Source organism: Pteropus medius, unplaced genomic scaffold (assembly GCF_902729225.1).
Source record: "Pteropus medius unplaced genomic scaffold, Ma_sr-lr_union100, whole genome shotgun sequence".
Classification (NCBI taxonomy): domain Eukaryota; kingdom Metazoa; phylum Chordata; class Mammalia; order Chiroptera; family Pteropodidae; genus Pteropus; species Pteropus medius.
Window position 1 is genome coordinate 24,817,302 of NW_024349800.1, and position 8,054 is coordinate 24,825,355.

The window sequence follows — 8,054 nt, forward strand, 5'->3', positions numbered from 1 at the left end:
ATTTAGGCATTAGTTATGAGACTGATATATTGAAGCCCAGGCGAATTGTCTCTTTTTTTTTATTATTAATTTTTTTGGCCTGACATATTATTAAAAACTTTGAACATACACAAAATAGCAGATTCATATGATTAATTCCCAAGTACTCATCAAGCAGTTTTAAGTTATCAAATCAGAACCTATCTTGTTTCATTTACATACTGACCCGCTCTCTCTACCCTGGATTAACTTGAAACAAATTCCAGATACATATCATTTCATCTGTAAATATTTTCCTATATATCTCTAAAAGATAGAGATGCTTTTAAAAAATAATATTAATCACAATGCTATTATAATGCCTTAAAAAAAAACTAATAATTTCTTTATACCTTCAAATATTCAGTCATCTCAACAAGGTCCATACAATAACAATGGTTGATACATCTTTTAAGTCTTTAAATCTTTAAGAAGTCTTTCATCTCTCTCTTTATTCTTCATAACTTTTTGTAGAGGAGATCAGGTCTTCTGTCCTGTAAAGTTTTCCAGATCCTGGCTGGACTTTGTTCATTGCATCCTCATGGTATAATTGAAGATGTCCCTTTGTCCTGTAAATGGATAGATGGGCCTAGAAGCTTGATTAGATTCATATTCGACTTTTTAAAAATTTTGTATCATGTCCTTCTATTTGGTTAAAGTATCAAATAATGATGTGATCAGTTATTGCTAATCGATGCCTAGAACCATTAATTCAATTTTAGACTGCAAAACTGTGACATTCTAATTTTATAATTTTCTTCATTTATTAGTTAGAATATATCCATAAAAATGACATGTCTCCTCATTAACTATTCAGTTATCCAGAGGTAAAGTTAACATAGGAAAGGCAGCATAAATGCTTACTTTCTTCTCCTTATTACCAGTTTTCGAAAGAGCCAATTCCTTCCTATCCCCCAGAAGAATTATTGTGAGCTTTTATTTTCTCAGTTTGATTATAAGAGATAAACATATTTGATGTATTTTAATGTATGTAGCTGTTTTTCTTACATAAATTGTCCCATCTTCGGCCATTGGGAGCATCTTCAGGTTGGTTCTGGAGTCCTTTTGACTTCAGTCATCTTTAATAATTTCTTTATTATCTATTATAACAATATGTACCTATTTTCCAATATGTTTGCTTTACTATTATTCCATATTCCCCTGCAAATACACCAGTCACTGTGCAGTCTCAGAACCTGAGATGTTTCTTATATAAGAATAGAGAGATGCAGTCCTTTATATCTTCAATACATTTTGAATAACTTATATTCATTTATTATCTATTTACTAAATAGTTACTGAGAATTTGCAATGTATTGGGTACTAGTATAATTCTCAATTCAGCAGAAAAGACAGACAATAAAAAATTATATAGTTATATGTAAGGGTGCTACAGTGAAAAAGATTGTTAAACTGAAGGAGAGGGTGCAAGGAGCATATATAACACCTGGTGTGTAGTATAGGGAACGCTTTCCTGAGGAAGAATGTGAGAAGCAGAAATACCAAGGGTAAGTAGAATGATTTAGCAAAGCAAAGGGGTAGAGACAGGACAGCATGTGCAAAGTCTGGAGGTGGAAAATACTTATCACATTCAAGGAACTGAAAGGCCTGCATGAGCTAGACTGTGGCGAAGGAGAGAAGGTTCTCCACCAAGCTGGAAATGCATGTGGAGGTCAAACGCAGGGCCTTGGGGGTCATGTCTAAGAATTTTAGACTTCATCCTTAAAGGAATGGGAAGCGACTGGAGTGTTTTAATAGAGAAACAACACGATCAGATTTCCATTTTTATGAGTCTACTTTAGCTGTTGTGTGGAGAATGAATTGGTAGGGGGAGAATAAAAATGAAAACTGGAGGTTAATACAGGTGAAAAATAATCATAGGGTCTCAAATAAGGTGACAGCAGTGAAAATAGAAATGGACAGATTTCAAGAGATTTATGGACAAAAGCTAGCCTGTGCTTACGGGGAAACAACGGGAGCATTCTCACTAAACTCGTGAATAAAACAAGACATCACTATCACCATGGTTATTTTATATTGTTCTAGATATATTAGTCAATGCAATTGGACAAGAGGAGGGAATACATTGTGTCAAAACTGGAAAGGAAGAGTTATAAAGTATCGCTATTTATAAATGATATGTTACATATCTAGAAACCCCAAGAGAATCAAATGGAAAATTCATGATAAACAAGAAATAAATTTATGTATATAAATCAATAGTTTTTATGTATACAAATAGCAATCAGTATAGTGGAGAAAAGGCATTATTTACAGTAGCAACAAAAAAGATAAATTCCCAGGAATAAGCTTACCAAGAAATATGCAACATCTATATGATGAAAACTTTAAATGTTCCTCAGGAATACAAAAGAAGACTTGAACAAAAGGAAAGGTCAATCATGTTCTTGGATAGGAAAGCAGAAGACTCAATCACAAAATATCAGTTCCCTCTACATTAATCAATACATTTAGAAACAGATACATCTTTGATTACATTGGCAAAAGTAGTCTGGGTCACCTAATAGATGAAAACAAAAGCCAGGAGATAGTGGGAGGCTGAAATGCAAAGTGTAAGTAGATAATGTTAGCTGAGTGTCTTTTTTATGAGAGTGGAGACAGCACAGCATGTGTAAAGGTCTGGGGGTGGGAAATACTTGTCACATTCAAGGACTGAAAGATGTGCATGAGGTAGGCTGTAGGAAGTGAGAAAGAAAGGGTATGGGAAGAAGCTGGAAAGGTAGTGAGTCCAGAAGCAGTGAATAGAAAGTGAGGCAGTGGAGACTTGGGGTGCAGGCAACTCTGTCAGGAAGATTGGTTGCTCAAGGAGTGCGAATAGGGTGCTAGGCACTATCTGATTTTCAAGGGAAGTACTCAGCCCCACCCTGGCTCCCTTAAGAGGGCAACATAAGGATTCTTCATTGCTACATTCAGGGTGATGCTGTATACAAACTAGACCTTCATGGATGCCTCCTGAGATCACTGGACTAAGGAACCTTGCTCCTTCCTAGTACCCATGGCTTTCACTGTTGGTGACTTAGCAGTACATTTCTTCAGCCCTTTTCAGTTATATACTGTTCTTTTCACAAGACAACCCCACACTTGACTTAATGCCAGCAGGGGATGAACTTGGCATTACCCAATATCCTGCACAAGAGCATTAACAAATGATGTGGCAGTATAGACCTAAGAAATGTGATTTAACATACTTAACTAATGTCTAATGCCTGATTTCCCATCCCAGAGAAGCTCGGGCCCTGGGAAGGTGACTTGAAGTCCATTTCCTGGAACAAAGGCACACAGCAGTCCTGCTTCATGAGCTGCCAATAAAACTGTCAGAATCTATTTAAGAAAATCAGGCTAGTCTGGCTGTGTTTATTGAGAATAGCCATATGAGACAAAGAAGAAAAGAGTTTTCATTCAATTCACAGTTATTTATTGAGTGCCCACTACATGCCAAATCCTGTGCTAGATGGTAAGCATACAGAAATGAGCCAAGCAGACAAAACATTTGTCCTCATAAAGCTTACATTCTAGTGGGGGGAGATAGAAAATAAAGATAACAGATAAAATATGTGTATATTAGAAGGTAGTAAGTGCTAAAACTTCAGTTAGCATAACAAATTGTCTATAGGGCATTTTTAGGTCACAAATGAGTGTTTGTAGGGAGCCTAGATAAGGTGGATATTCATTATTATTATATTAGATATTAGGTAGAATGGTCAGTGAAGAGCTCTCTGAGGAGGTGACATTTAAGCTGAATCCCGAAAAATGAGGAGCCAGCCTTGTGAAGAGTGAGGAAGGGGGAGAAATATTTCAAAGGCCTGAGTTAGGCAAGAATTTGGAATATTCAAAAACAGAAAGAAAGTCAGTTTCTGCAGGGGAGAGATCTTAAGCTAGGGGTGAGATTCTAAACATGAGGCTGGGGAGGCAGGCATGACCCGATAAGAGATGTGGTTTCTCCTAACTCATTGTGCTCATTATGGCACAATTATCTATGCTACTGTAACACTGCCCACTCAGATCTCATTGGCTAACTCAGCTGCCTGGCCTGAGCTCAGAGAGAGTACCTCTTAAGAAATTCCCAAGAGTGGCCAAAACAGACCTAATAAAGTCTATGCTCTAAAGCTCACACACAACACTCTTCAAGGAGGAGCTTCTGGGATTTTCACTCAGGTCATTACTTTCATGTTAAATACTCTTTTAATAAATTTCCTTATCTGGTTTCCAAGCCCATAGCAGATTACAAGCAACAAATTAGAGGGGCAGTGGGGGAAGGGAGCAGGCTCTCTGTTGACATTTTAATTCAGTGAGTCATTTTGCTTGGAAACCACCTTTCCCCATGACTGATCTAATTCTATATCACAAGGACTCCAGAATTCATCTGAACACTCTTATGACATTTACATTTACTATGCCATGATGTAGTAGTTAGAACACTGATACACTTTAGTACCAAATACAAATCCTGACTCCAGCATTCATAATTCTATGGGACATTGTGTCTCAGTCATTTTTGAATTCACCCATAACTCACCCCCATACTCCAAGCCAAAGATAATGCTAGTCATGTAATCATGCTTAATAAATGAATCTTAAATGAATAAATGAAAGTATGATCTTGGTTAAGTTGCCCTCTCTGAGCCTCAAATGCCTCATATATAGAAGGAAATAGCGTCACTACTTCAGTGGCTTGCTTGGAATGTTAAAAACTATATATGTAGAAAGCAATGTAAATTATAACACACAGTATAAATGCAAGATATTTTGCTACTTGAGGCTGAGTCAGAGGTGTCCTTCAAAGGGTCAAGGGAACCTTTAGGTCCCTGTGTCTATGACATGAAGTAGTTGCCACTAGATGGCAATGTTTTCTTAAGTCACATTAAGACATTTTTGTGTCCACCCTAGTGGTCTTCATTCTGGGAGTCCTCATACCACTGGGAGTAGAGACTTTTCCAAGATGTGCTTAATTGTGGATAGCTTTGAGGAAATCAGTTTTCCAGTCCTCAACTTCTATGTGTCCTCTTTCCTAAAATTAACCTGCTTGAGAAAATACCTGTGTTAATCGTACGTAGCCCTTCTCCAACTTTCAAAAAGGAAAATCACACCTATTATTCATCCCAAATGTGATTCTGTGGCACCACCAGGTGAATAATATAAGTGGTTAACAAGAAATCAGTTTTTATCTTTTACATACTTTTGTGAAGAATGAAAGTTGGCTTTAGAAATGGGATATTTTGGCTCATATTATTACGGTCTGAACAAAATATACAGTTCAGCAGGGTGACGAAAATAGGCTTCTCTCATCCCCTAAGAATTATCAAAGAAAGCTTTTATTTTAAGGAGACAAAGCAGAGAGAGCATCTTTTTTAAAAATGCTAAACGGTAGTTTTTTCCACATACTCAAATACAATTATTTTTACCTATTCTCCATATTCATCCCAAAGTCATGTCATTAGCATGAAAGAAAGATGTTGGAATGACCAAAGCAGTTTATTATTTTAGATGTAACTAAAATATTTTCTAGAGTTACCAAATTTTTCATTGCACATTAGCTAAAACAAACCAAATTTTACATGCTCTTTTAAATTTAGTGTATTATTCAGTAAGATAGTTATAAATTATTTTTATCAAATCATATGACATTTATTCTAATTTTAGACAATTCTCATCTTTATTTAATATTATTTATTTTATTTAATATTATCTATTTTTTATGAAAAAAAAATTGAATTATATGTTACATGCCAGATCAGTTAATTTTTGCAGTCTACATCCTTCCATTTCATTAAATCCATGGGAAAAGTTTTATCATAATGTCTAATGCAATCGCAGTGCTATTTCTTATCTTTATACCTGAGACATTTATTTATTGTCAGAAGCAGAACCCCAGAGTTTGATACAAATATGGATACATTCGATCAAAGAAATATCAGGACTTGTATTATATTCTTTGCTTTATCAATAGCTTATACTTTGGCTATACATGACATTATATTATTACAAATTAGTTAATGATTTATTACATTGATTTATTATATTGTTTTTCTAAGTTTAAAAAATAATTTAACACATAGATAAATGAATTCTGTCTACTTTAAAATAACTTGATCGGTTTTAATCCTTATAACTACCCTTGAAATAGATCCTATTAGTTCCCCCACTGAAAGGTTAGGTAATTTATCCATAGTCACAAAAGCAAAAAAAGGGTTCAGAGCAAGCCAATATAAATATCACCATGTATTAAAACTTAAGCAAGTTATGCTTTATATATTCCAACTTTACATAGTAAAAATAATCTTATCTGGTTTCCAAGCTTATAGCAGATTGGAAGAAAACTAGAATTAGGAAGTAGCATCTACCAAGAGCTATTATATTAGTGAGAATTGACATTGACAGTCAACAACCAAATAGCAAGAAAGAGAAAAGAGCTATATAAAGCAATCCTCGAGATGAAAAAATGGTACTATTTTAGTGAAGGTGCTAAAAATCCTACTCTACAATACTGTTTTTAATTAAATTAATATTTAATATCTACATTATCATGACCATAAATATTTTTTACTGAGTCACGTAGTACATAATTATTTAAGTTGGACAGCTGCTGTTTTCCCTGGAAGTAATAATTGCCTCATCTTCTCTATTATAGTTTTCTAGATACCTAATACTAATTCATTGGTGTCAAACTCTGACAATACTGTAAAATGTCCTATAATGTAGTCAAATATTTCAGGTAATGTTTTATTTTTTTCTTGGAGACATCATTCTGGAGACTTTTGTTTTTTGGCTCTAGCCTAGACAGGTTCTCGGTATGCCTGTCATTCATCTATATTCCCAGGAATTCTCATCACTACCTTCCTACGTGTTCTTTTCTCTCCTGTGTTCAATCTCTTGTTTCATGGATTCCTTCTCTTTCCTAATTTAATCCCTCATTTAGGTGGAACACATTCTCCAATAACTTTCTGAGAAATGATGAGTGGGAAGCAACTTATCTGAGATTTTATATGTCTGGAAACAAGCTATATTCTACCCTTAAACTTGATTAATAGTTTAGCTGGCTATAAGATTCTTCAGAATTTTGATAGCCTTCCTCAGCTGTCTTCTAGATTCCAGTATATTCTCTTGGAAAGTCAGATGATATCCTGATCCTCAAGCCTTTAGATGTTACCTGCTTTTTCTCTATGGAAGCTCCATAGTTTCACGATGAACTTTCAGGATGACTGGTCTTGCTTCATTTATGTATAATTTACATATTATAAAATATACCAATTTCAGTGTGTAATTAGATGTTTTAATAGATGTATGCAGTAATATAATCTCTACCACATCATAATATAAAATATTTCCAACATTCCAAAAAGGTCCTTCTTTGCAGTTTATCCCCTACTCCCAACCCCTGGTGCCTGAAAACTCACAATTAGCTTTCTATCACTATAGTTTTCCCTTTTCTAGAATTCAATATAAACAAAAGCATATAGTATGTAATCTTTTATGTCTGGCTTCTTTCCCTTGGTATTAATTTTTTTGAGATTCCTCCATTTTGTTGTGTACATCAGTAGTTTCTATCCTTTTGTTGCTGAGTAGCATTCCATTTTATCAATGTAATGCAATTTATTTATCTATTCAAATACCCATTGGGGTATTTCCAAATTTGGGCTGTTATAAATAAAACTGCTATTAGCATGCATGTACAAATCTTTGTGTGAATCTGTTTTCATTCCTTTTGGATAAATACTTAGGAGTGAAGTTTCCAAGGCATTTAATAAGTATATATTTAACTTATAAGAAACTACCAAACTGTTTTCCAAAGTGTCAACTGTCTTTTCATGAGAATATTTGCCATTTGTATATCTTCTTTGGAAAAGTGTCTATCAAATCTTTTACCCATTTTGTATTGGACTATTTGTCTTGTTATTTTAGGGTTGTAAGAGTTCTTTATATATTCTGGTACAAGTCCTTTGTTGGATATATGTTTCATGAATATTTCCTCCCAGTCTCTGGGTCGTTTTTTCTTTTTCTTAAAAGTATCTTTTAAA